Here is a 27,227-nt window from a genome sequence, read left to right as displayed (position 1 = left end):
CCCCAAGGAGCAGCAACACAGCTCTTCCAGTGCCAAAACAACTCCACCCGGCTCATGAACTTCGCATACCATCAGTTGTCCTGGCTGCTATCTAGGAAACCCTGTTTGGTCACTTTAAGTCCAATGCCCTTTAAGACCAGTGGGATGGAATCAAGCAGCTTGAGCACCCAAACAAAACTAACATGGAGCTCCTCACTCAAGGTGCTCAAAATTCCATAGCCAAAGACAAGTTCAGCGCCCTAGCCGTTTCCAGTTGCCTTGGAAACCAAGTGCTCTGGCAGAACATATGTGTGTAAGTGGATATGACACCTAGGGAAGGTAGAGTGGTGGTGAATGGCCACTGCCTGAAGCAGCAACACAGCTCTTCCAGTGCCAGAAAAATCCACAAGGCTTATGAACTTCAGAGACCATCAGAATTCCTGGCAGTTATGTAGGAAACGCTGTTTGGTCACTTCTGGTCCAATGCCCATGGAGCCCAGTGGGATGGAATCAAGCAACTTGAGCATCCACACACAACTAACATGTAGCTCTTCACTCAAGGCGCTCAAAATTCCATTGCCAAAGACAAGTTCAGCGCCAAGGCATTTTCCCTTGCCATGGAAACCAAGTGCTATGGCAGCACATATGTCTGAAAGTGGATATGACACCTAAGGAAGGTAGTGTGGTGGTGAATGGCCACTGCCCGAAGCAACACCACAGCTCTTCCAGGGCCAAAACAACTCCACTTGGCTCATGAACTTCACATACCATCAGCTGTCCTGGCAGCTATCTAGGAAACACTGGTCACTTCCAGTCCAATGCCCATTGGTCTCAATGTGATTGAATCAAGTAGCTTGAGCAACCAAACAAAACTAACATGTAACTCCTCACTAAATCGCTCAAAACTTCACAGCCAAAGACAAGTTCTTCGCCCAAACCATTTCCCGTTGCCATGAAACCAAGTGCTCTGGCAGCATATATGTCTCTAAGTGTATATGACACCTATGGTATGTAGTTTGGTGGTGAATGGCCACTGCCCGAAGAAACAGCACAGCTCTTCCAGTGCCAAAAAACTCCACCTGGCTCATCAACGTCACATACCATCAGCTGTCCTAGCAGCTCTCTAGGAAACCCTATTTGGTCACTACTGCTCCAATGCCCATTGAGCCAGTAGGATGGAATCAAGCAGCTTGAGCACCCACACTCAACTAACATGGAGCTCCTCACTAAGTGCACTCAAAACTCCACAGCCAAAGACAAGTTCAGCGCCCAAGCCATTTCCTGTTGCCATGGAAACCAAGTGCGCTGACAGCACGTATGTCTGAAACCAGATATGACACCAAGGGAAGGTAGCGTGGTGGTGAATTTCAACTGTCCGAAGCAGCAACACAGCTCTTCCAGTGCAAAAATAACTCCGCCTGACTCATCAACATCAAATACCATCAGCTGTCCTGGCAAGACGTGGCTGAAGTGGGTGATTTACATGTTCTGTCCTCTGTCTTCTCATGGTTAGGGTTCTGAGTGCAGCAGTTTCAATGCGGAGATCCCCAAAGACCTCCTCTGTGTCTGAGGTATTCCCAGTCCAGATTCTGTCTATACTAGCAAGTCCAGGGCCCGGCACAGCCCATCAGCCCGATCAGCTGCTTGTTGCAGTTGCTGGGTTGGTTGTTTTTGCAGGCCTGTCTTCCACTGGAACCAATGGGTCTTGCAGTCCAGCCTGATTCTGCCCAGCACACGCTCGGGCATCACTCTTGCTTCACTCACGTCACTCCCTGTGGCTGTCCTGATGACAGGGAGCATTCTGATTGGCTGCATCTCTAAGACCTCACAGGGCTGTGTGACCCTACAAGCTGTCCAATCAGCAGCTGCCTGGTCATAGCAGCCCGGAATCCTGTAGCCTCAGCATTCTAGAAAAGCCCTGGTGACAGGCAGCCTCCTCTGTGGAGTAGAGAAAGATGGTGAGTGCTTCAAGCTCTGCTTTCTTTGTTCCTTCTCACCACAGGCCCTAGCAGAGAAGATGTGCAGACTCCATGGAAGCCAGCAGAGCGTGAGTGTGTGGGGTTGGGTTTCCCTTGAATGTGAGTTTGGAAATCCGCTGACAATGTAGTGAAGCCTAGGGCCTTTTCAACAGCGGTACCCTGAAAGCATTTCCATTTTCTCTCGATGAGAATCCTTGTGTCTCTTCAAGGAGCCAATCTAATCCTAGTCCTCCATTAGAGGTAGTGTGTGGAATAACCTATGTAATGTGGAAGAGCCAAGCCAAGCTGATTTCCATAGGCAGACCTTACATCCCATTTTCTGTCACGGCTCTCAGTGAAGTTTCCCTAGTGCAGTCCAGTGTCATGTAAGTGGGTCACCACAGTGTAAAAGAGATGACTTGCGGGAGATGGTTGGGATCAATACCATGGTTGGATACAGGGTTGGAATCAGGGTTACAATGCTCTCTAGGCTTATGGTTGCAGTGATGTCAAAGCCTAGATTTCAGGTTAGGGCAAGGTGGAGTGTTAAGGTTCAATTGAGGTTTCTCATTTGGGTTACTAGTAGGAGTAGAGCTAGGATTATGCTTAGGTGGAATTAACGTGAGAACTAGGTCTAATGCTAAAGGCCAAGTCTAATAGTGAGGTTACTGTTAGGTTTTGAGATTTGAGTTATGGTTATCCCAATGGTTAGGGTTAGGGTTAGGGTTAGGGTTAGGGTGAGGGTGAGTTTGAGGGTTCAACTGACAAATAAGATTAGGTCCAGACTTAGGTTTTGTATGTGGCATGAAGTAGGATTTGTGTGAGGATTAGTACTAGGTAAAGAATAGTGTTTGGATTAATGCTGGATAGAGAGTTTGGGTTCCATTTCTGGTTCAGGCTTGGTTTGAGTTAGTGCTTTGATTGCGGGTTATTGTTAGGACTGTGGAAAGGACTGTGTGTAATCAGAATACAGTTAGGGTTACTCTTGAGGTTACGATGAAAGCTGTGGCTCCATTGAGGATGAAGAGGTTGTTTTGTGTGAATTTGAGTATCATGGTGAGGTTCTAGTCTATGTCCGAATGATTATGCTTAGGGCTAGAGTTCATGTTAGGGTGTGGGCTAATGGTAGTGTGAAAGTTGTTGTAGGATTAAGGTTAGGTCCAAATCTAGTGTTAGGTGCAAATCTTGCGGTGAATTTGTAGGCTACAGTTGGATTTAGGCTTAGTGTTCTAATGAGGGTGATGATTCACATTAGCATTGTGGTTTAGGTTTAAAAATGTCGCTGCGATTGGGTTCAGTGTTAGGGCTAGGCTTAGTATGACAGTGATGTCTCCATCTGTGTCAGGGTTGGAGTAGTGTTGGGACTAGGGATTTGGTTGGGTTTAGGGCTAGGATCACTTTTAGGATTGGGGCTAGAGCTAGAGCTAGAGCTAGTATCAGCATGCGGGTTAGGATGATGGCCAGGGTTGGAGATCAACCTGTCTGGCTTTGGGTGTGCTCTAGGTTGTAATACGTATTTGTGCTAGTCTTCGATCTAGGGGTTGGGTAAGTGCTGTATATCTTACTTTCCAATACAACGTCATAATTGTTAAAAGCAAAAAGAGTTATGCTTATTCCAACTTGAATTTATGACTAGGGTCAACGTGAGGTTTAGGATTAGGCCTATAGCCAGTCTGCTGATTACATCTATGAAAAGTCAAGGGACTCAGTCAGCCTTACAGGCAGGGTTAGTCTCAACTCTTCCTGTAGAAGTAGTCCTAATTCTAATCTTACATCTAGCGCTACTCTCATCGACCTCTGCTAACCTTAATCCTTGTCCATCTCTACTCCTCACCCTAACCTTAGTCCTAGGCCAATGGTCATCCCAACATTTTTACAACAATCTAACTGAAATAGGAGTATTCAAGCTCAACAGAAAGCCAAGCAGAGTCATAGCCCCAAGTGCCAAAAACAACACTAAAGATTCCCTTCATCCTGAACCAGCTGGCTTCCTGAAACAAATCTTCCCTGAGGCCAGCCCTTTCTGTAACTCTAAGCCAAGCACTAGACTTTACCTGATCATACCCCTAGACCAAATCATGACCCGATTTCTACTACTACTACTAAGTGCATACCTAAATCAAACAGAAATCAAACTCCTAAAGCTAACCCTAACTCCTTTTGTTTTTGTTGAATTCTATTGTTGACAATCTTTATGTAGTTGATTTGGGTCAAAAGGTTCAAGGGCTACAGGACAGTGAGTAAGGGTATTATTTCCACATCCTCTTCTTTGACTGTATCTGGGGATAAATGGGGAGGGAGATAAAGGAAGAAGCCCCACCCAGTCTCCTCCTGACCCCAGGACCCTGATGTGGGGCATGCTGCGAGAGTCCTGCTCAAGTGGGTTTGGGTCTGTTTGTTTGATCCTCAAGTGGTTTTGATAGTCATGAATTGCTGCCAATCATGCAACTGTAAGCACGATGAGGTCTCTGCAGTGTCCACTGATAGACACAGTCCATCTTACAGTCTGTGTTTGCCCAGGTTTTCTCTGCCAATACGTGGCTGAAGTGGGTGATTGACTTGTTCTGTCCTCTGTCTTCTCATGGTTAGGGTTCTGAGTGCAGCAGTTTCAATGGGGAGATTCTCAATGATCTCCTCTGTGTCTGAGGTATTCCCAGTCCAGATTCTGTCTATACTAGCAAGTGCAGGACCCGGCACAGCCCATCAGCCCAATCAGCTGGTTGTGGCAGTTGCTGGGTTGGTTGTGTTTGCAGGCCTGTCTTCCACTGGAACCAATGGGTCTTGCAGTCCAGCCTGATTCTGCCCCTGGCGGCCAATCCCGGAGCCTCCAACCCACCACTGTCCCCACCCAACTCACTGAAACCTCAGGTTCTTGCAGTCTGCCTCTTCCTCTGGTGGAAACCCTCGCCGCGGGTGCGTCTCCTGGCTACTGTGTCCGTTGCAGGCCCCTGCGGGTGCAGGATAATGGAACCTGGAGTCTGAGGCTTGTGTAGGTCCCGACGGGGCTTGGCGACCAGGGTGGGCAGATGCCAGCGGGTCCTAATCACCGTCAGTCCTCACGGGCACAGCGTCTGCGGGTTGGTCTGCTGCTTTCAGCGGCTGCACTCAAAGGTGACTCAGCAGGTCAGGAGTGGAAAGTCGTCTTCCCTGCCCTTTGTTTTGTTTTTCCCTGGTTGCTCTTCTGAGTTGTGTGGATTTTTTTGGCTCCACACTGTCCAGGGGACTTCACGTTCTTCTCCCTATAGTTCTATGCTGCTCCACTTACGCTTTTGTCACGTTCTAGTCCTCTCCGTGAGCTCCCTCACAGTCATCCTCCTATGTCGACCATCTTTCGAGTCTCCCCATTAACAACTGCCATGGAAACCAAGTGCTCTGACAGCATATAAGTCTGAAAGAGGATGTGGTACCTAGGGAACACAGTGTCGTGGTGAATGGCAACTACAACAAGCATGAGCACAGGTCTTCAGTGTGAAAACAACTCCACTGGCTCATTCACTTCACCTACCATCAGCTGTCCTAGCAGGAATCCCAGAAACCATGTGTGGTCACATCCTTTCCATTGCCCATTGAGCCCAGGGGGATGGAATCAAGCAGGTTGAGCACACACAGAAAACATAGATGGAAATCCTAACACAAGGAGCGAAAAAATCCAGAGTCAGAGAGAATTTCAGCGCCCAAGCCAGTTTCAGCTGCCATGGAAACCAACTGCTGTGGCAGCACAGATGTCTGAAAGTGGATGTGACACCTAGGAAACTCAGAGTTGTGGTGAATGGAGGCTGTTCGAAAAACCAGCACAGGTCTTCCAGTGCCAAAACAGCTCCAGTTGGCTCATTCACTTCACATACCATCACAGCTATCCTGACAGGTCTCCCAAAAAACCTGTTTGGTCACTTGCTCTCCACTGCCAATTGAGCGCAGTGTGATGCAATCAAGCAGGTTGAGAACACACAGTAAACATAAATGGAGATCTTCACACAAGGCGCAAAAAAATCCAGAGCCAGAGAGAAGTTCAGCGCCCAAGCCATTTCCAGCTGCCATGAAAACCAAGTGCTCTGGCAGCACATATGTCTGAAAGTGGATGTGACACCTAGGGAACTCAGTGTTGTGGTGAATGGAGGCTGTTCGAAAAACCAGCACAGGTCTTATAGTACCAAAACAACTCTGCCTGGCTCATTCACTTCTCATGCAATCAACTGTCCTGGCAGGTGTCCAATAAACCATGTTTAGTCACTTCCTGCCCAATGCCAATTTAGCAAAATTTGAAAGAATCAAACTGCACTAAACAAAGATGGAGATCCTCACTCAAGGAGCTAAATTTCGAGAACCAGAGAAAAGTTCAGCACCCTAGCCTTTTGCAGCTGCCTTGGAAACAAGTGATCTGGCAGCATATATGTCTGAAAGTGGATGTGAAACCTGGGAAAATCATTTAGGTGGTGGTGAATGGCACCTGCCCGAAGCAGTAGCACAGGCCTCCAATGTGAAAGCAACTCCACGAGTCTGATTCACTTTACATACAATCAGCTCTCTTAGCAGGTCTCCCGGAAATCCTGTTTGGTCATTTTGTGTCCAATGAGCATTGAGCCCAATGGGTTGGAAACATACAGGTTGAGCACACACACTAAACAGAGATTGAGATCTTCACTCAAGGTGCTCAAAAGCCGACATCCAGAGAGACATTCAACGCACAACCCATTTCCACCTACCATGGAAACCAAGTGTTCTGGCAGCACATATGTATCAAAGTAGCTGTGACAACTGGGAAACTCAGTGTAGTGGTGAATGGCAACTGCATGAAGCAGCAGCACAGGTCTTCCAGTGGCAAAACAACTCCATCTGGCTCATTCACTACACATAGAATGAGCTGTCCTCGCAAGTCTCCCGGAAATCCTGTTTGATCACTTCCTATCCAATGACAACAGAGCCCAGTGCAATGGAATCAAGCTGGCTGAGAACCAGCAGAAAACATGGAGGAGATCCTCATTAAGGCGCCAAAAACTCCACCGCAAGAGAGAAATTTAGTGCCCAAGCCATTTCCAGCTGCCATGGAAACCATGTGCTCTGACAGCACATATGTCTGAAAGCAGCTGCGACATCTAGAGAACTCAGTGTGGTAGTGAATTGCAGTTGCCTGAAAGAGCAGCACAGGTCTTCCAGTGCCAAAACAACTCCACCTGGCTCATTCAATTCATATACAATCAGCAGTCCTATCAGGTTTCCTGCATACCTTATTTGGTCACTTTCTGTCCAAAGCCCACTCAGCCCAGTGTGATGGAATCAGGCTGTCTGAACACCCACACACGTAACAAAGATGGAAATCCTCACTCAAGGTGCTCAAAACTCGATATCCAGAGAGAAATGGAGCGCACAAGCCATTTGCAGCTACCATGGAAACCAAGGCCTCATTCATGTCACACACTATCTGCTCTCTTATTAGGTCTTCCAGAAACCCTGTTTGGTCATTTTCTGTCCAGTGACCATTGAGCCTAATGGGATTAAACATGCAGGTTGATCCCCCACACAAAACTCGACAACAAGAGAAAAGTTCAGAAGCCTAGCCGTTTGCAGCTGCCTTGGAAACAAGTGATCTGGCAGCACATATGTCTGAAAGTAGAGGTGAAACCTGGGAAAAACATTTAGGTGGTGAATGGCAACAGCCCGAGGCAGTAGCAGAGGCCTTGCAGTGCCAAAACAACTCCAACAGGGTCAGTCACTTCACATAAAATCAGCTCTCCTAGCAGGTCTCCCGGCAACGTTGTTTGGTCACTTACTGTCCAATGACTATTGAGCCCAAGGGAATGGAATCAAGCATGTTGAGCACACACACAAAACAGATCCTCACTCAATGCGCTAAAAATTCCAGAACCAAAGAACAAGTTTAGCACCCAAGCCATTTCCAACTGCAGTGGAAACCAAGTGCTCTGGCAGCACATATATCAGAAAGTGGATGTGACACCGGGGGAATTCAGTGTGGTGGTGAATTGCAACTGCCCAAAATAGCAGCACAGCTTTTCCAGTTTCAGAAAAACTCGACTCACATCAGTCAAATCACATACCATCAGCTCTCCTTACAGGTCTACCAGATATCCTGTTTGAACACTTCCTGTTCAATGCCAATTGAGCCTTGTGTGATCAAATCAAGCATGTTCAGCATGTGCAAAGAAAAAAGATGGAGATCCTTACACATAACGCTGAAAATTCAAGAGCAAGAGAGGAGTTCAGCATCAAAGCCATTTCCACCTGCCATGGCAACCAAATGCTCTGGCAGCACATATGTTTGAAAGTGGATGGGACACCGAGGGAACAAAGTGTGGTGGTGAATGGCAATTGCATGAAACAACAGCACAGGCCTTCCAGTGCCAAACATCTCCACCTGGCTCATTCACTTCACATACCTTCAGCTATCATGGCTGATCTCCCGGAAACCCTGTTTGGTCACTTCCTGCCCAATGCCCGTTGAGTCCTACGGAATGGAATCAAGCAGATTGGGCACCCACACAAAACAAAGATGGAGATTCACACTCAAGGTGCTCAAAATTCCTCAGAGGGAAGTTTAAGGCCCAAGCCAATTTCAGCTGCCATGGAAACCTAGTACTCTGGCAGCACATATGTTTAACACTGGATGTGCCACCTAGGAAACTCAGTGTGTTGTTGAATGGCCACTGTCCAAGGCAGCCTGATAGGTCTTCCAGTGCCAAAACAACTCCAACTGCCTCATTCACCTCAATTACCTTCAGCTGTCCTTGCAGGTCTCCTGAAACCATGTTTGCTCACTTCCTGTCCAATGCCCATTGACACCAGTGAAAAAGAATCAAGCAGTTTCAGCACACACACAAAACAAGGATGGGGATCCTCACTCAAGGCGCTCATAACTCCAGAGCCAGAGAGAAGTTCAGCTCAAAAAGCCATTTCCAGCTGCCATGAAAACTAAGTGTTCTGGAAGCACGGATGTCTCAAAGTGACTGATAAGCTAGGCAACTCTTTGTGGTGTTGAACGGTAATTGCTCAAAGCAGCAGCACATGTCTTCCAGGGCCAAGACAACTCCACCTGGCTCATTCACCTCCCATACCATCAGCTGTCCTAGCAGCTATCTAGGAAGCCCTGTTTGGTCACTTGCTTTCCAATATTCAAAGCCCAGCATTATGGAATCAAGTAGGTGGAGGACACACAGAAAGCAAAGGTGGAGTTTCTCACTCAAGGCACGAAAACACCACAGCCAGAGAGATCAGTGCTCAAGCATTTCCAGCTGCCTTGGAAACCAAGTGCTCTGGCAGCACATATGTCTGACAGTGGATGTGACACTTGGGGATCTAAATTTGGTGTGAATGGCAACTGCCCGAAGCAGCAGCATAGCTCTTCCAGTGCCAAAACAACTCCACCTGGTTCAGGAACTGCAATTACCATCAGCTGTCATAGCAGGCCTCGCGAAAACCCTGTTTGCTCAATTGCTGTCCAGTGCCTATTCAGTACAGTGTGATGGAATGAGGCATGCTGAGCACTCACACGTAACAAAGATGGAGATCCTCACTCAAGGCGCTTAAACTCCACAGCCAGAGAAAAGTTCAGCACTCAAGCCATTTGCAGGTGCCATGGAAACCAAGTGCTCTGGCAGCACATATGTCTGAAAGTGGATGTGACGCTTGGAGAACTCAGTGTGGTATTGAATGATAACTGCCCTAAGCAGAAGCACAGGTTTTCCAGGGCCAAAACAACTCCATCTGACTCATTCACTTCACATATCATCAGCTGCCCTAGCAGGTCTCCCAGAAACCCTGTTTGGACACTTATGTTCCAAATCCATAGCCCAGATGATGGAATGATGTAGGTGGAGCACACACTGAAAAAAAAGGTGGAGATCCTCACACAAGGCATGTAAAACTCCACAGCCAGGTAGAAGTTCAGAACCCAAGATATTTCCAGCTACCATGGAAACCAAGTGCTCTGGCAGCACATATGTCTGAAAATGGATGTGACAAGAATTAAACTCAGTGAGGTGGTGAATGGAAACTGCCCGAATTAGCAGCACAGGACTTCCAGTGCCAAAACAACTCCACCTGAGTCATTCACTTCAGATTTTATCAGCTGTCCTAGTATGTCTCCCAGAAACCCTGTTTGGACCCCTTGTTTAATGCCCATTGAAACCATGGTAACGGAATCAAGCAAATTGAACACCCACAGAAAACAAAGATGGATATCCTCACTCAATGCGCTAAAAATTCCAGAGCCAGAGAGAAATTCAGCGCCCAAGCCATTTTTAGCTGCCATGGAAACCAAGTGCTCTAGCAGCACATATATCTGAAAGTGGATGTGACACCTGGGGAACTCAGTGTGGTGGTAATTGCAACTGCCCGAAGTAGGAGCACAGCTTTTCCAGTCCAGAAAAACTTTAACTTCGTCAGTCAAATCACATACCATCGGCTGTCCTTACTGGTCTATCAGAGACTCTGATTGAACAATTCCTGTTCAATGCCGATTGAGCCCCGTGTGATGGAATCAAGCATGTTCAGCATACGCACAGAAAAAAGATGGAGATCCCCACTCAAAACGTTGAAAATTCCAGACCCAGAGAGGATTTCAGCATCAAAGCCATTTTCACCTGCCATGGCAACCAAAAGCTCTGGTAGTACATATGTCTGAAAGTGGATGTGACATCTACGGAACTCAGTGTAGTGGTGAATGGCAGCGGCAAGAAACAGCAACACAGGCCTTCCAGTGCCAAACATCTCCACCTGGCTCATTCACTTCACATACCTTCAGCTATCATGGCTGATCTCCCGGAAACCCTGTTTGGTCACTTCCTGTCCAATGCCCGTTGGGCCCAGTGTGATGGAATCAAGCAGGTTGAGCACACTCACAAAACAAAGATGGAGATTCACACTCAAGGTGCTCAAAACTCCACCGATAGAGGAAAGTTCAATGCCGAAGCCAGTTTCAGCTGCCATGGAAACCAAGTGCTCTGGCAGCACATATGTGGAACACTGGATGTGCCACCTAGGGAACTCAGTGTGTTTGTGAATGGCAACTTACCGAAGCAGCAGCGCAGGGCTCCTAATGCCAAAACAACACCTGCGGGCTAATTCACTTTACATACAATCAGCTGTCATTTCAGGTTTCCTGGAAAACCCTGTTTGGACACATCCTATTAAATGCTGATTGAGCCCAGGGTAATGGGATCACGAATGTTGAGCACACACACAAAATAAAGATGGAGATCCTCACTCAAGGCGCTAATAACTCCAGAGCCATAGTGAAGTTCAGCGTCCAAGCCACCTCCAGCTGCCATGGAATCCAAAACCTCTGGCAGAACATATGTCTGAAAGTGGATGGGACACCTAGGAGACATAGTGTGGTTGTGAATAGCAACTGCCCAAAGCAGCAGCACAGGTATTCGTTGCAAAACAACTCCACCTGGATCATCCAACTCCCATACCCTCAGCTGTCATTTTAGGTCTCCCGATATCGATGTTTGGTCACTTCCTGCCCAAAAGCACATTGAGCTCAATCAGTTGGAATCAATCAGGTTGAGCACACACACAAAACAAAGTTGGAGATTAACACTCAATGCACATAAATTTCTTGAGCCAGAGAGAATTTCAGTCCCCAACCAATTTCCAGATGCTATGGAAACCAAGTGCTCTGGCAGCACATATGTCTGAAAGCGGATGTGACACATGAGGAACTCAATGTGGTGGTGAATGGCAACTGCCCGAAAAAGAAGAGCTCTCCAGTGCCAAAACAACTCCAATTGGCTCATGAACTTCACACACCATCAGCTGTCCTGGCAGTTCTCCAGGAAACCATGTTTGGTCACTTCCTGTCCAATGCCAATTGAGCCCAGGGGGTACAATAAAGTAGTAGATTGACCACGCACACAAAACAAAGATGAAGATACTCACTCAAGGCACTCACATCTCCGCAGCCAGGGAGAATTTCAGCACCCAAGCCTTTTCCAGCTGTCATGGAAATCAAGTGCTCTGGCAGCACATATTTCTGAAAGTGGCTTGGAGGCAACACTTGGGGAACTCTGTGTGTTGGTGAATGGCAACTACCCGAAGCAGCAGCACAGCTCTCCAGTGCCAAAACAACTCCACCTGGCTCATTCACTTCACATACCATCAGCTGCCCTGTCACGTCTCCGGGAAAACTTGTTTTGACACTTCCTGTCTAATGCCCATTGAACCCAGTGTTATATAGTCTGTTTGTTCAGCAACACCGCTAAACAAAGATGGAGATCCTCATTCAAGCCCTGACTAACTAGGCAGTCAGAGAGAATTTCAGCGCCCAAGTCATTTCCAGCTACCATGGAAACCAAGTGCTCTGGCAGCACATTTGTTTAAAGTGGATGTGACACCTAGGTAACACAGTGTGCTGGTAAATGGCAACTGCCCGAAGCAGCAGCACAGGTCTACCAGTGCCAAAACACCTCCACCTCACTCCTCCAATTCACATACCATCAGCTGTCCTTGCAGGACTCCCAGAAACCCTATCTGGTCACTTCCTGCCCCATGCCCATTGAGGCCAGAGGGATGGAATCAAGCAGGATGATTTCTTCTCCCTGCTCTCAAACGACATTGCACAGAAAGTGACCAGATATGCTTTTCAGGAGACCTTCTAAGGCGTTTATGTAAAATCCTGTTTGGCCACTTCTTGTCCAATGACCATTGAGCCCTGTGGGATGGAATCAAGCAGGTTGAGCACACACAAAAAACAAAGATGGAAATCCTCCCTCAAGGCGTGACAAACTACAAAGCCAGAAAGAAATTCAGCGCCATGACATTTCAGCTGCCATGGAAACCAAGAACTGTGGCAGCGCATATATCTAGCAGTGTTATTAAACCTAGGAAACTCAGTGTGGTGGTGACTTCCAACTGCTCGAAGCAGCAGCACAGCTCGTCTAGTGCCAAAACCACTCCATCTGGCACATTCACTCAAATAGCATCAGTTGTCCTAGCAAATCTCCCAGAAATCTTGTTTGTTCACTGCATGTCCAATGCCCATTGAGCCCTGGGAGGTGGAATTTGTAGGTTGAGCACACACACACAAAACAAAGATGGAGATCTTCACTACTGGCGCTTATAGTCCACAATCAGAGAGAAGTTCAGCACCCAAACCATTTCCAGCTGCCATGGAAATCAAAAATTCTGGCAGCACATATGTCTGAAAGTGGACGTAACACTTGGGGAACTCAGTATGTTGATCAATGGCAACTGCCTGAAGCAGCAGCACAGCTCTTTCAGTGCCAAAACAACTACATCTGAGTCATTCACTTCACATAGCATCAATAATCTTTGCAGGACTCCCGGAATCCCTGTTTGGTTCTTTTCTGTCAAATGCCCAAGGAGCCCAGGGGGATGGAATCAAGCTGCATGAACACACACAAATAACATAGATGGAGATCCAAACTAAAGGCACTCAAAACTTCAGAGCCAGAGAGAAGTTAAGCGCCCAAGCCAATTCCAGCTGCCATGGAAACAAAAAGCTCTGGCAGCACATAAGTCTGAAAGTGGGCGTGACACATGCTTAACTCTGTCTGTTGGTGAGTGGCTACTGCCCTAACCAGCAGCATAGCTCTTCCAGTGCCAAAACAATTCCACATTGGTTATTCACTTCACATATCATCAGTTGTGCAAACAGGTCTCCAGGAAATCTTGTTTGGTCACTTTCTGTCCAAAGCCCATTGAGCCCCAGCTGATGGAATCTGTATGTTCAACAACCGCACAAAACAAAGATGGAGATCCTCACTAAAGGTGTAACAAACTTGATAGCCAGAGAGAATTTCACTGCCCAAGCCATTTCCAGCTGCCTTGGAAACCAAGTGCTCTGGCAGCACATTTGTCTGAAAGTGGATGTGACACCTAGGGAACACAGTGTGCTGGTAAATGGCAAATGCAAGAAGCAGCATCTCATCTTCCATTGGTAAAACAACTCCACCTGGCTCATTCACTTCACATACCGTCAGCTCTCTTTGCAGTTCTCCTGGAACCGTAGTTGGTCACATCCTGTCCAATGCCCAGTGAACACAGGGGGATGGAATGAAGCAGGTTGAGCACCCACACAAAACAAATATGGAGATCCTCACTCAAAGCGTTCAAAACTTCACAGCGAGAGAGAAGTTCAGCGCCCTAGCCATTTCCAGCTGCCATGGAAACCAAGTGCTCTGGCAGCCCATATGTCTGAAAGTGGCTGGGTCATGACACTTGAAAAACTCAGTTTGTTGGTGAATGGCAACTGTACGAAGCAGCAGCACAGCTCGTCCAGGGAAAAAAACAAATCCACCTGAATCATTCACTTCACATATCATCAGCTGTCCTTGCAGGTCTCCCGGAGCCCTGTCTGGTCACTTCCTATCCAATGGTATTTATGCCGAGGGGATGTAATCATGCAGGATGAGTACACACAGAAATAAAAAATGGAGATACTCCCTCAAGGCGCTCAAAACTCCACAGTCCAGGAGCAGTTTGTAACCCAAACTATTTCCAGCTAAAATGGAAACCAAGTGCTCTGACAGCACATATTTCTGAAAGTGGCTGGGAGGTGACACTTGGGGAACTCTGTGTGTTGGTGAATGGCAACTGCCCGAAGCAGCAGCACAGCTCATCCAGGGAAAAACAACTCCACCTGGCTCATTCACTTCACATACCAACTGCTCTCCTTGCAGGTCTTCTGAAACCCGGTTTGATCCCTTCCAGTCCAATGTCCATTGAACCCAGTGTGATGTTATCAAACAGGTTGAGGACCCACAAAAAACAAAGGTGGAGATCCTCACTCAAGGTGCTCAAAACTCCAAAGCCAGAGAGAATTTCAGCGCCCAAGTCATTTCACGCTGCTGTGGAAACTAAGAACTCTGGCAGCACATATTTCTGAAAGTGGCTGGGAGGTGAACTTGGGGAACTGCTTGTGGTGGTGAATGGCATCTGCCCGAAGCAGCAGCACAGCTCTTCTAGTGCCAAAACAAATGCACCTGGGTTATTCACTTCACATACCATAGCTGTCCTGGCAGCTATCTAGGAAACCCTGTTTGGTCACTTCTCGTCTAATGCCAATTGAGCCCAGTGTGATGGAATCAAGCAGCTTGAGCACCCAAACAAAACTAACATGGAGCTGCCCACTCAAGGCACTCAAAACTCCATTGCCAAAGACAAGTTCATCGCCCAAAGCATTTCCCGTTGCCATGGAAATCAAGTGCTTTGGCAGCAGATATGTCTGAAACAGGATATGACACCAATGGAAGGTAGTATGGTGGTGAATAGTCACGGCCCGAAGCAGCAGCACAGCTCTTCCAGTGTCAAAACAACTCCACCTGGCTCATGAACTTTACATACCATCAGCTGTCCTGGCAGCTATCTAGGAAACCCTCTTTGGTCACTTGGGACCAAATGCCCGTGGAATCCCAATGTGATTTGAACAAGCAGGATGATCACACACACACAACTAACATGGAGCTCCTCACTCAAGGCACTCAAAACTATACAACAAAAGACAAGTTCAGTGCCCAAGCCATTTCCCCTTTACATGGAAATGACACCTAAGGAAGGTAGCGTGGTGGTGAATGGCCACTGCCCGAAGCAGTAACACAGCTCTTCCAGTGCCAAAACAACTTCACAGGCTCATCAATTTCACATACCATCATCTGTCCTTGCAGCTATCTAGGAAACCCTGTTTGATTACTTGCATTTCAATGCCCATTGAGCCAAGTGTGATAGAAACAAGCAGCTTGAGCACCCACAAAATACTAACATGGAGCTGATCACTCAAGGCGCTCAAAACTACACAGAATAGACAAATTCATCGCCCTAAGCCATTTCCCGCCGGCATGGAAACCAAGTGCTCTGGCAGCACATATGTGGAACAGTGGATGTAACACACAGACAACACCGTTTGGTGGTCAATGGCCACTGACCTAAGCAGCAGCACAGCTCTTCCAGTGCCAAAACAACTCCACCTGGCTCACGAACTTCACATACCATCAGCTGTCCTGGCAGCTATCTAGGAAACCATGTTTTGTCACTTCCGGTTTAATGCCCATTAGCCCAATGGGATGGAATCAAGCATGTTGAGCACCCAAACACAAATAACATGCAGCTCCTCACTCAAGGCGCTCAGAACTCCACAGCCAAAGACAAGTTCAGAGCCCAATCCATTTCCCCTTGCCATGGAAACCAAGTGCTCTGGCAGCACATATGTGTGAAAGTGGATATGTCACCTAAGGAAGCTAGTATGATGGTGAATGGCAACTGCCCGAAGCAGCAGCACAGCTCTTACAGTGCCAAATCAACTCCACCTGGCTCATGAACTTCACATACCATCAGCTGTGCTGGCAGCTATCTAGGAAACCCTGTTTGATCACTTCCGCTCCAATGCCCATTGAGCCAAGTGGGATAGAATCAAGCAGCTTGAGCACCCAGAAAAATCGAACATGTAGCTCATCATTAAGGGCACTCAAAAATCCACAGCCAAACACAAGTTCAACACCCAAAGCCAGTATGGAAACCAAGTGCTCTGGCAGCACATAAGTGTAACACTGAATGTGACACCAAGGTATTGTAGGTTCTCTGATGAATGACAACTGCCCGAAGTGGCAGCACAGCTCTTCCAGGGCCAAAACAACTCCTATGGCTCATTAACTTCACATACCTTCAGCTGTCCTGGCAGCTATCTAGGAAACCATGTTTGGTCACTTGGGTCACATGCCTATTGTTCCAAAGTGATGGAATCAAGCAGGTTGAGCACCCACACAAATTAAGATGGAGTTCCTCACTCAAGGCGCTAAATACTCCACAGCAAAAGACAATTTCAGCGCCCAATCATTTCCCGTTGGCATGGAAACCAAGTGCTCTGGCAGCACATACGTGTGTAAGTGGATATGACACCTATGGAAGGAAGTGTGGTGGTGAATGGCCACTGCCCGAAGCAGCAGCACAGCTCTTCCAGTGCCAAAACAACTCCACCTGGCACATCAACTTCACATACCATCAGCTGTCCTCGCAGCTATCTAGGAAACCCTGTTCGATCACTTGCGCTCCAATGCCCATTGAGCCAAGTGGCATGGAATCAAGCATGTTGAGCACCCAAACACAACTAAAATGTAGCTCCTCACTCAAGGCGCTCAAAACTCCACAGCCAAAGACAAGTTCAGCGCCCAAGACATTTCCCGATACTATGGAAACCAAGTGCTTTGGCTGTACTTATGTGTGAAACTGGAAATGAAACCTAAGGAAGCTAGCGTGGTGTTGAATGGCCACTGACCTAAACAGCAGCACATCTCTTCCACTGCCAAAACAACTCCACCTCGCTCATAAACTTCACATACCATCAGCTGCCCTGGCAGCTATCTAGGAAACCCTGTTTGATTACTTGCATTTCAATGTCCATTGAGCCAAGTGTGATAGAAACAAGCAGTTGAGCACCCACAAAAAACTAACATGGAGCTCCTCACTAAGGGCACTCAAAACTACACAGAATAGACAAGTTCATCGCCCAAAGCCATTTCCCGCCGGCATGGAAACCAAGTCATCTCGCAGCACATATGTGGAACAGTGGATGTAACACATAGAGAACACAGCTTGGTGGTCAATGGCCACAAATTAAGATGGAGTTCCTCACTGAAGGCGGTAAAAACCCCACAGCACAAGACAAATTCAGCGCCCAAGCCATTTCCCGTTGAAATTGAAACCAAGTGCTCTGGCAGCACATACGTCTGTAAGTGGATATGACACCTAAGAAAGGTAGTGTGGTGGTGAATGGCCACTGCCCGAAGCAGCAACACAGCTCTTCCTGAGCCAAAAAAACTACACCTGGGTCATGAACTTCACATACCATCAGCTGTCCTGGCACACTTCGAGGAAACCCTGTATGGTCACTTGCGGTCCAATGCCCATTGAGCACAATGGTATGGAAACAAACATGTTGAGCACCCAAACAAAATTAACACGGAGCTCCTCATTCAAGGAGCTCAAAACTCCATCACCAAAGACAAGTTCAGCGCCAAAGCCATTTTCCCTTGCCATGGAAACAAAGTGCTCTGGCAGCACATATGTGGAACAGGATGTGACACAAAGAGAACACAGTGTGGTGGTGAATGGCAACCTCTCGAAGCAGCAGCACAGCTCTTCCAGTGCCAAAACAACTCCACCTGGATCATGAATTTCACATAATATCATCAGCTGTCCTGACAACTATCTAGGAAACCCAGTTTAGTCACTTCCGCTGCAAAGCCCTTTGAGCCCAGTGGAATGGAATCAACATGTTGAGCACCCACACACAACTAACATGTACCTCCTCACTCAAGGCACTCAAAATTCCAGCACCAAAGACAAGTTCAGCGCCCAAGCCATTTCCCGTTGCCATGGAAACCAAGTGCTATGGCAGCACATATGTGGAACAGTGGATGTGACACATAGAGAACACAGTGTGGTGGTGAATGGCAACTGCTCGAAGCAGCAGCACAGCTCTTCCAGTGCCAAAATAACTGCATCTGGCTCATGAACTTCACATACCATCAGCAGTCCTGACAGCTTCCTAGGAAACCCTGTTTGATCACTGCTGTTCCAATGCCCATTGAGCCAAGTGTGATTTAAACAAGCAGCTTGAGCACCCAGAAAAAACGAACATGTAGCTCCTCTTTAAGGCACTCAAAACTCCACAGCCAACAACAAGTTCAACGCCCAAAGCTATTTCCCGCTGCCATGGAAACCAAGTGCTGTGGCAGCACATATGTGGAACACTGAATGTGACACCAAGGGAATATATGTTCTCTGATGAATGATAACTACCAGAAGCAGCAGCACAGCTCTTCCAGTGCCAAAACAACTCCACCTGGCTCAAAACCTTCACATGCAAACAGCTGTCCTGGCAGCTAAATAGGAAACCCTGTTTGGTCAGTACTAGACCAATGCGCTTTGAACCCTGTGGGATGGAATCAAGCAGCTTGAGCACAAACACACAACTAACATGAAGCTCTTCACTCAAGGCGATCAAAACTTCACAGCCAAAGACAAGTTAATTACCCAAGGTATTTCGCATTGCCATGCAAACCAAGTGCTATGGCAGCACATACGTCTATAAGTGGATTTGACACCAAGGCAAGGTAGTGTTCTGGTGAATAGCCACTGCCCGAAGCAGCAGCACAGCTCTCCAGTGCCAAAACAACTCCACCTGGCTCAAAACCTTCACATGCAAACAGCTGTCCTGGCAGCTAAATAGGAAACCCTGCTTGGTAAGTACTAGACCAATGCGCTTTGAACCTTGTGGGATGGAATCAAGCAGCTTGAGCACAAACACACAACTAACATGGAGCTCTTCACTCAAGGCGATCAAAACTCCACAGCCAAAGACAAGTTAATTGCCCAAGATATTTCCCATTGCCATGCAAACCAAGTGCTCTGGCAGCACATATTTCTGAAAGTGGATATGACAACTAAGGAAGGTAGTGTGGTGGTGAATTTCAACTGTCCGTAGAAGCAGCACAGCTCTTCCAGTACGAGTACAATTCCACCTGGCTCATGAACTTCACATACCATCAGCTGTCCTGGCAGCTCTCTAGGAAACCCTGTTTGGTCACCTCAGTTCCAATGCCCATTGGGCTCAGTGTGATGGAATCAAGCAGCTTGAGCACGCAAACACAACGAACATGGAGCTCCTCACTCAAGGAGCTCAAAACTCCATTGCCAAAGACAAGTTCGGCGCCCAATCCATTTCCCGTTGCCATGGAAACCAAGTGCTCTGGCAGCACATATGTCTGAAACTGGATATGACACCTATGGAAGCTAGTGAGCTGGTAAATGGCAACTGCCCGAAGCAGCAGCACAGCTCTTCCAGTGCCAAAACATCTCCACCTGGCTCATCAACTTCACACACCATCACCTATCCTCGCAGCTATCTAGCAAACCCTGTTTGGTCACTACCACTCCAATGCCCATTGAGCCCAGTGGCATGGAATCAAGCACGTTGAGCAAAAACAAAAAACTAACATGGAGCTCCTCACTCAACGCGCTCAAAACTAAACACAGCCAAAGACAGGTTCAGCGCCCAAGGCATTTCCCGTTGCCATGGAAACCAAGTGCTCTGGCAGCACATATGTGGAACAGTGGATGTGACACCAAGAGAACAGAGTGTGATGGTGAATGGCAACTGCTCGAACCAGCAGCACAGCTCTTCCAGTGCCAAAATAGCTCCACCTGGCTCATGAACTTCACATACCATCAGCTGTCCTCTCGGCTTCCTAGGAAACCCTATTTGGTCACTACCACTGCAATGCCCATTGAGCCCAATGGAATGGAATCAAGCATGTTGCGCAAAAACAAAAAACTAACATGGAGCTGCTCACTCAAGGCGCTCAAAACTCCATCAGCAAACAAGTTCAGCGCCCAAGCCATTTCCTGTTGCCATGGAAACCAAGTGCTCTGGCAACACATATGTGGAACAGTGGATGTAACACAAAGAGAACACAGTGTGGTGGTGAATGGCAACTGCTCGAAGCAGCAGCACAGCTCTTCCAGTGCGAAAACAACTCCACCCGGCTCATGAACTTCACATACCATCAGCTGTCCTGGCAGCTATCTAGGAAACCCTGTTTGATCACGGCTGCTCCAATGCCCAGAGCCAAGTGTGATAGAAACAAGCAGCTTGAGCACCCAGAAAAAACTAACATGGAGCTCCTCTTTAAGGCACTGAAAACTCCAAAGCCAAAGACAAGTTCAACGCCCAAAGCTATTTCCCGCCTCCATGGAAACCAAGTGCTCTGGCAGCACATATGTGGAACACTGAATGTGACACCAAGGGAATGTAGGTTCTCTGATGAATGACAACTACCAGAAGCAGCAGCACAGCTCTTCCAGTGCCAAAACAACTCCAACTGGCTCATCAACTTCACATACCATCATCTGTCTTGGCAGCTATCTAGGAAACCCTGTTTGGTCACTTGCGGTCAAATGCCCATTGGGCCCAGTGTGATGGAATCAATCAGCCTGAGCAAATACCAAAAACTAACATGGAGCTGCTCACTCAAGGCATTCAAAACTCCACAGCCAAAGAAAAGTTCAGTGCCAAAGCCTTTTCCCGTTGCCATGGAAACCAAGTGCTCTGGCAGCACATACGTCTGTAAGTGGATTTGACACCAAGGCAAGGTAGTGTTCTGGTGAACAGCCACTGCACGAAGCAGCAGCACAGCTCTTCCAGTACCAAAAGAACTCCACCTGGCTCATGAACTTCACATACCATAGCTGTCCTGGCAGCTATCTAGGAAAACCGTTTGGTCACTACTGGTGCAATGACCTTTGAGCCCAGTGGGATCGAATCAAGCATGTTGAGCAAAAACAAAAAACTAACATGGAGCTGCTCACTCAAGGCGCTCAAAACTCCACAGCCAAAGACAGGTTCAGCGCCCAAGCCATTTCCCGTTGCCATGGAAACCAAGTGCTTTGAAAGCACATATGTGGAACAGTGGATGTGACACACAGAGAACACAGTGTGGTGGTGAATGGCAACAGCTCGAAGCAGCAGCACAGCTCTTCCAGTGCCAAAACAACTCCAACCGGCTCATGAACTTCACTTAATATCATCAGCTGTCCTGGCAGCTATATAGGAAACCCAGTTTGGTCACTTCCGCTCCAATGCCCATTGAGCCCCGTGGCATGGAATCAACATATTGAGCACTCACACACAACTAACATGTAGCTCCTCACTCAAGGCACTCAAAATTCCAGCACCAAAGAGAAGTTCAGCGCCCAAGCCAATTCTCGTAGCCATGGAAACCAAGTGCTATGGCAGCACATATGTGGAACAGTGGATGTGACACATAGAGAACACCGTGTGGGGGTGAATGGCAAAAGCTCGAAGCAGCAGCACAGCTCTTCCAGTGCCAAAATAACTGCATCTGGCTCATGAACTTCACATACCATCAGCTGTCCTGGCAGCTATCTAGGAAACCCTGTTTGATCACTGCTGCTCCAATGCCCATTGAGCCAAGTGTGATAGAAACAAGCAGCTTGAGCACCCAGAAAAAACTAACATGGAGCTTCTCTTTAAGGCACTCAAAACTCCAAAGCCAAAGCCAAATTTCAACGCCCAAAGCTATTTCCCGCTGCCATGGAAACCAAGTGCTCTGGCAGCATATATGTGGAACACTGAATTTGACACCAAGGGAATGTAGGTTCTCTGATGAATGAGAACTACCAGAAGCAGCAGCACAACTCTTCCAGTGCCAATACAGCTCCACCTGGCTCATCAACTTCACATACCATCATCTGTCTTGGCATCTATCTAGGAAACCATGTTTGGTCACTTGCGGTCAAATGCCCATTGGGCCCAGTGTGGTGGAATCAAGCAGCACGAGCAAAAACACACAATTAACATAGAGCTGCTCACTCAACGCGCTCAAAACTCCACAGCCAAAGACAAATTCAGCGCCCAAGCCATTTCCCGTTGCCATGGAAACCAAGTGCTCTGGCAGCACATATGTCTGTAAGTGGATTTGACACCAGGCAAGGTAGTGTTCTGGTGAATTTTCACTGCCCGAAGCAGAAGCACAGCTCTTCCAGTGCCAAAACAACTCCACCTGGCTCAAAACCTTCACATGCAAACAGCTGTCCTAGCAGCGATCTGGAAAACCTGTTTGGTCACTTGCGCTCGAATGCCCATTGTGACCAGTGTGATGGAATCAAGCAGCTTGAGCACCATCACACAACTAACATGGAGCTCCTCATTCAAGGCGCTCAAAACGCCACAGCCAAAGACAAGTTCAGCGTCAAAGCCATTTCCCCTCTGTAAGTGTATATGACACCAAGGCAAGGTAGACTTGTGCTGAATAGCCACTGCCCGAAGCAGCAGCACAGCTCTTCAAGTGCCAGAATAACTCCATCTGGCTCAAAAACTTCACATACCAAAAGCTGTCCTGGCAGCTATCCAGGAAAACCTGTTTGGTCACTACTGCTCCAATGCCCTTTGAGCCCAGTGGGATGGAATCAAGCAGCATGTTGAGCACCCACACACAACTAACATGCAACTCTTCACTCAGGCGATCAAAATTCCACAGCCAAGGAAAGTTTATTTCCCAAGCCATTTCCCATTGCCATGGAAACCAAGTGCTCTGGCAGCACATATTTCTGAAAGTGGATATGACACCTGTGGAAGGTAGCGTTGTGGTGAATGGCCACTGCCCGAAGCAGCAGCACAGCATTCCAGTGCCAAAACAACTTCACCTGGCTCATCAACCTCACATACCATCAGCTGTCCTGGCAGCTATCTAGGAAACCCTGTTTGCTCACTTGCGGTCGAATGCACATTGAGCCCATTGGCATGGAATCCACATGTTGAGCACCCACACACAACTAACATGGAGCTCTTCACTCAAGGAGATCAAAAATCCATTGCCAAAGACAAGTTCGGCGCCCAATCCATTTCCCGTTGCCATGGAAACCAAGTGCTCTGGCAGCACATATGTCTGAAACTGGATATGACGCCTATGGAAGGAAGTGTGTTGGTAAATGGCAACTGCCCGAAGCAGCAGCACAGCTCTTCCAGTGCCAAAACATCTCCACCTGGCTCATCAACTTTACACACCATCAGCTGTCCTCGCAGCTATCTAGGAAACCCTGTTTGGTCACTACCACTCCAATGCCCATTGAGCCCAGTGGAATGGAATCAAGCATGTTGAGCAAAAACAAAAAACTAACATGAAGCTCCTCATTCAATGCGCTCAAAACTCCATCAGCAAAGACAAGTTCAGCGCCCAAAGCCATTTTCCCTTGCCATGGAAACCAAGTGCTCTGGCAGCACATATGTGGAACAGTGGATGTGACACAAAGAGAACACAGTGTGGTGGTGAATGGCAACTGCTCGAAGCAGCAGCACAGCTCTTCCAGTGCCAAAATAACTGCATCTGGCTCATGAACTTCACATACCATCAGCTGTCCTGACAGCTTCCTAGGAAACCCTGTTTGATCACTGTTGCTCCAATGCCCATTGAGCCAAGTGTGATTTAAACACGCAGCTTGAGCACCCAGAAAAAACGAACATGTAGCTCCTCTTTAAGGCACTCAAAACTCCACAGCCAACAACAAGTTCAACGCCCAAAGCTATTTCCCGCTGCCATGGAAACCAAGTGCTGTGGCAGCACATATGTGGAACACTGAATGTGACACCAAGGGAATATATGTTCTCTGATGAATGACAACTACCAGAAGCAGCAGCACAGCTCTTCCAGTGCCAAAAGAACTCCACCTGGCTCAAAACCTTCACATGCAAACAGCTGTCCTGGCAGCTAAATAGGAAACCCTGTTTGGTAAGTACTAGACCAATGCGCTTTGAACCTTGTGGGATGGAATCAAGCAGCTTGAGCACAAACACACAACTAACATGGAGCTCTTCACTCAAGGCGATCAAAACTCCACACCCAAAGACAAGTTAATTACCCAAGCTATTTCGCATTGCCACACAAACCAAGTGCTCTGGCAGCACATATTTCTGAAAGTGCATATGACAACTAAGGAAGGTAGTGTGGTGGTGAATTTCAACTGTCCGAAGAAGCAGCACAGCTCTTCCAGTACGAATACAATTCCACCTGGCTCATGAACTTCACATACCATCAGCTGTCCTGGCAGCTATCTAGGAAACCCTGTTTGGTCACTTCAGCTCCAATGCCCATTGGGCTCAGTGTGATGGAATCAAGCAGCTTGAGCACGCAAACACAACGAACATGGAGCTCCTCACTCAAGGAGCTCAAAACTCCATTGCCAAAGACAAGTTCGGCGCCCAAGCCATTTCCCGTTGCCATGGAAACCAAGTGCTCTGGCAGCACATATGTCTGAAACTGGATATGACACCTATGGAAGCTAGTGAGCTGGTAAATGGCAACTGCCCGAAGCAGCAGCACAGCTCTTCCAGTACCAAAAGAACTCCACCTGGCTCATGAACTTCACATACCATAGCTGTCCTGGCAGCTATCTAGGAAAACCGTTTGGTCACTACTGGTGCAATGACCTTTGAGCCCAGTGGGATCGAATCAAGCATGTTGAGCAAAAACAAAAAACTAACATGGAGCTGCTCACTCAAGGTGCTCAAAACTCCACATCCAAAGACAAGTTCAGCGCCAAAGCCATTTCCCATTGCCATGGAAACCAAGTGCTCTGGTACCACATATGTGTGAAAGTGGATATGACACCTATGGAAGGTAGTGTGGTGGTGAATGGCCGGTGGTAAGGAGGAAGTTTGGATCCCAACCACGAAGACTTCCAGACCTTCACCACAAACTACTAATACGATCAGCAAGGACTATACCCCATCTTTCAAGGAGGCCACAGGGAATTGGATGCCCTCGGAGGCTGAGTACTCTGAGGTCACCCACCCCCAATCGGAGCTTCTGCAGTGGATGGAAGTCCAAACACTACCGTGCTGAAACCAACGTCATCGGAAAGACAACCAGAAGCCCTGAGCGGTCAGCAGACACAGAAGAACAATAAATGTCCTTCGGGACCAGGGAGGAGAGTTTTCTCTGGTCCGAGCCTGGCTCCACCTCTGGACCCCCGCCCTCTTTCGCAGTGACCATCAGGATCGCTTGGAAAACCCCTCACAGCAAACAAACAATCATACAAACTAAAAAAAACAAACAAACAAAAAAAACCCCTAAAATAAATAGACAAACAACAGAAAATAGAGCTTGAAATCTGACAGGAAAGAGCTGGCATGGATTGGCTCATGCCTTGCTGGGTGGGACACAAAGATTAGTCACTCCTCACCATAGTGTTGAGGATTTTCCTTGCACACCCCCACCCCCTCCCAAAAAAATGTTCTGCACATTAAATGTCGACAAATATCTTGTTAGAGTTACAAGCCAGTCTAGATTATCCCAAAATCTGCAAGATCAACAAAATTATACTTCAACACAACAAATGGCTATGTACTGAATTGAAATAGACATGAGACAGCTGAATGGTACCCTATAGCCTTTTCATGGTATATAGCAGCCGGTCCGGTCCTGTATATAAACTACAATTGAGATGTCAATGAGCTAATCATAGGTTGTGGTTAGGACTTGTTTTTTGTTTTTTTGTTTGTTTGTTTGTTTGTTTTTTAACATACTGGTTACTCAAAACCATGTCAATTCCATAATATTGCAAATTGCTGTTGATGTTATATTGGGACTCTTAAATGACTGTGATGATATTCTACCAGCTCTGACTTCGGACCAAAAATGGTCTCCCCAAGAAACTGTTCAACCCATCTGGACAAGTAGCTGGACTCCATGCTTAATATATGTTTGCAAGGTGAGAATCTTGATTGAATTTGAACTGTAATGCTGCATCAAGGTGGAGGAATCCACCAGGGGGGAGGGTAGGGGGAGGGGTAGGGGGATTCCCAAAGCCTATGAAACTGTCACATAATGCTAAATATTAATAAAAAAAAGAAAGTGTATGTGATCACATGGATTATATTTGTCCAGAAAATGTTTGCTCCTTCCTTCTCCCGTTATGCATGAGTCTATCATATTAGCCCATTGAAGCTGGGCCTGGCCTGGAGAATGACATGACAAGCCATATATATCTCATGAGCAGAAATCCTCAATGTGCTTGCACATACTGGCTTCCTTCTTAGGTTCCTCATGCATATGCATAAAACAGCATGACTCTGTGGCTGGTGATTTGGCCCAGCAGGCTGAGTTGTGAAGCCAGCATCCCTTATGGACATGTTTGTGTACTGGCTGTTCCATTTCTAATCCAGTTCTGTGTGGCCTATGAAATTTGTGGATAATGCCCCAATTCCTTGGGCACCTGCACCCACTTGGGAGGCCCAGAATAAGTTCCTGACTCCTGGCTTTGGATTATGTCACCTCTGGTCTTTGGGGCCGTTTAGAGAGTGAACCAGCAGATGGAAGAACTCTCTCTTCTTTCTGTAAAATCATCCTGTAGGTAAAAAAAAAATAGACAAATCTTTTTAAAAAGTCATCAATTGATTCAAAATTATAGATAGCAATTACAATTTAGCATTAGGAAATACAGGGCTGGCATTGTACATCAGGTCAAGCTCAGACTGGCACACCAGTATTTTGGCTACATTGCATCTGATCCAGTTCCCTAGAAACAAGCTAAGAAGCACTGAAACACAGCATGAGTGTTGTGAGTGCTTGGGCTGGAAGGTGCTCCAGGTTGTTGGCTTCAGCATGACCCAGTCCTGGACATTGCAATCATCTGGGGAGTGACCAGAAGAGAAGAGATCTCTCTCTCTTTTTCTCTCTCGCTCTCTCATTCTCTGTGTATCTGTGTGTGCATGTATGTGTCTCCAGCTCTTTTAAATTCTTC

Source organism: Ochotona princeps, chromosome Y (genome assembly GCF_030435755.1).
Source record: "Ochotona princeps isolate mOchPri1 chromosome Y, mOchPri1.hap1, whole genome shotgun sequence".
NCBI classification, from domain to species: Eukaryota; Metazoa; Chordata; class Mammalia; order Lagomorpha; family Ochotonidae; genus Ochotona; species Ochotona princeps.
Note: the sequence above shows the minus strand (reverse complement) of the source record.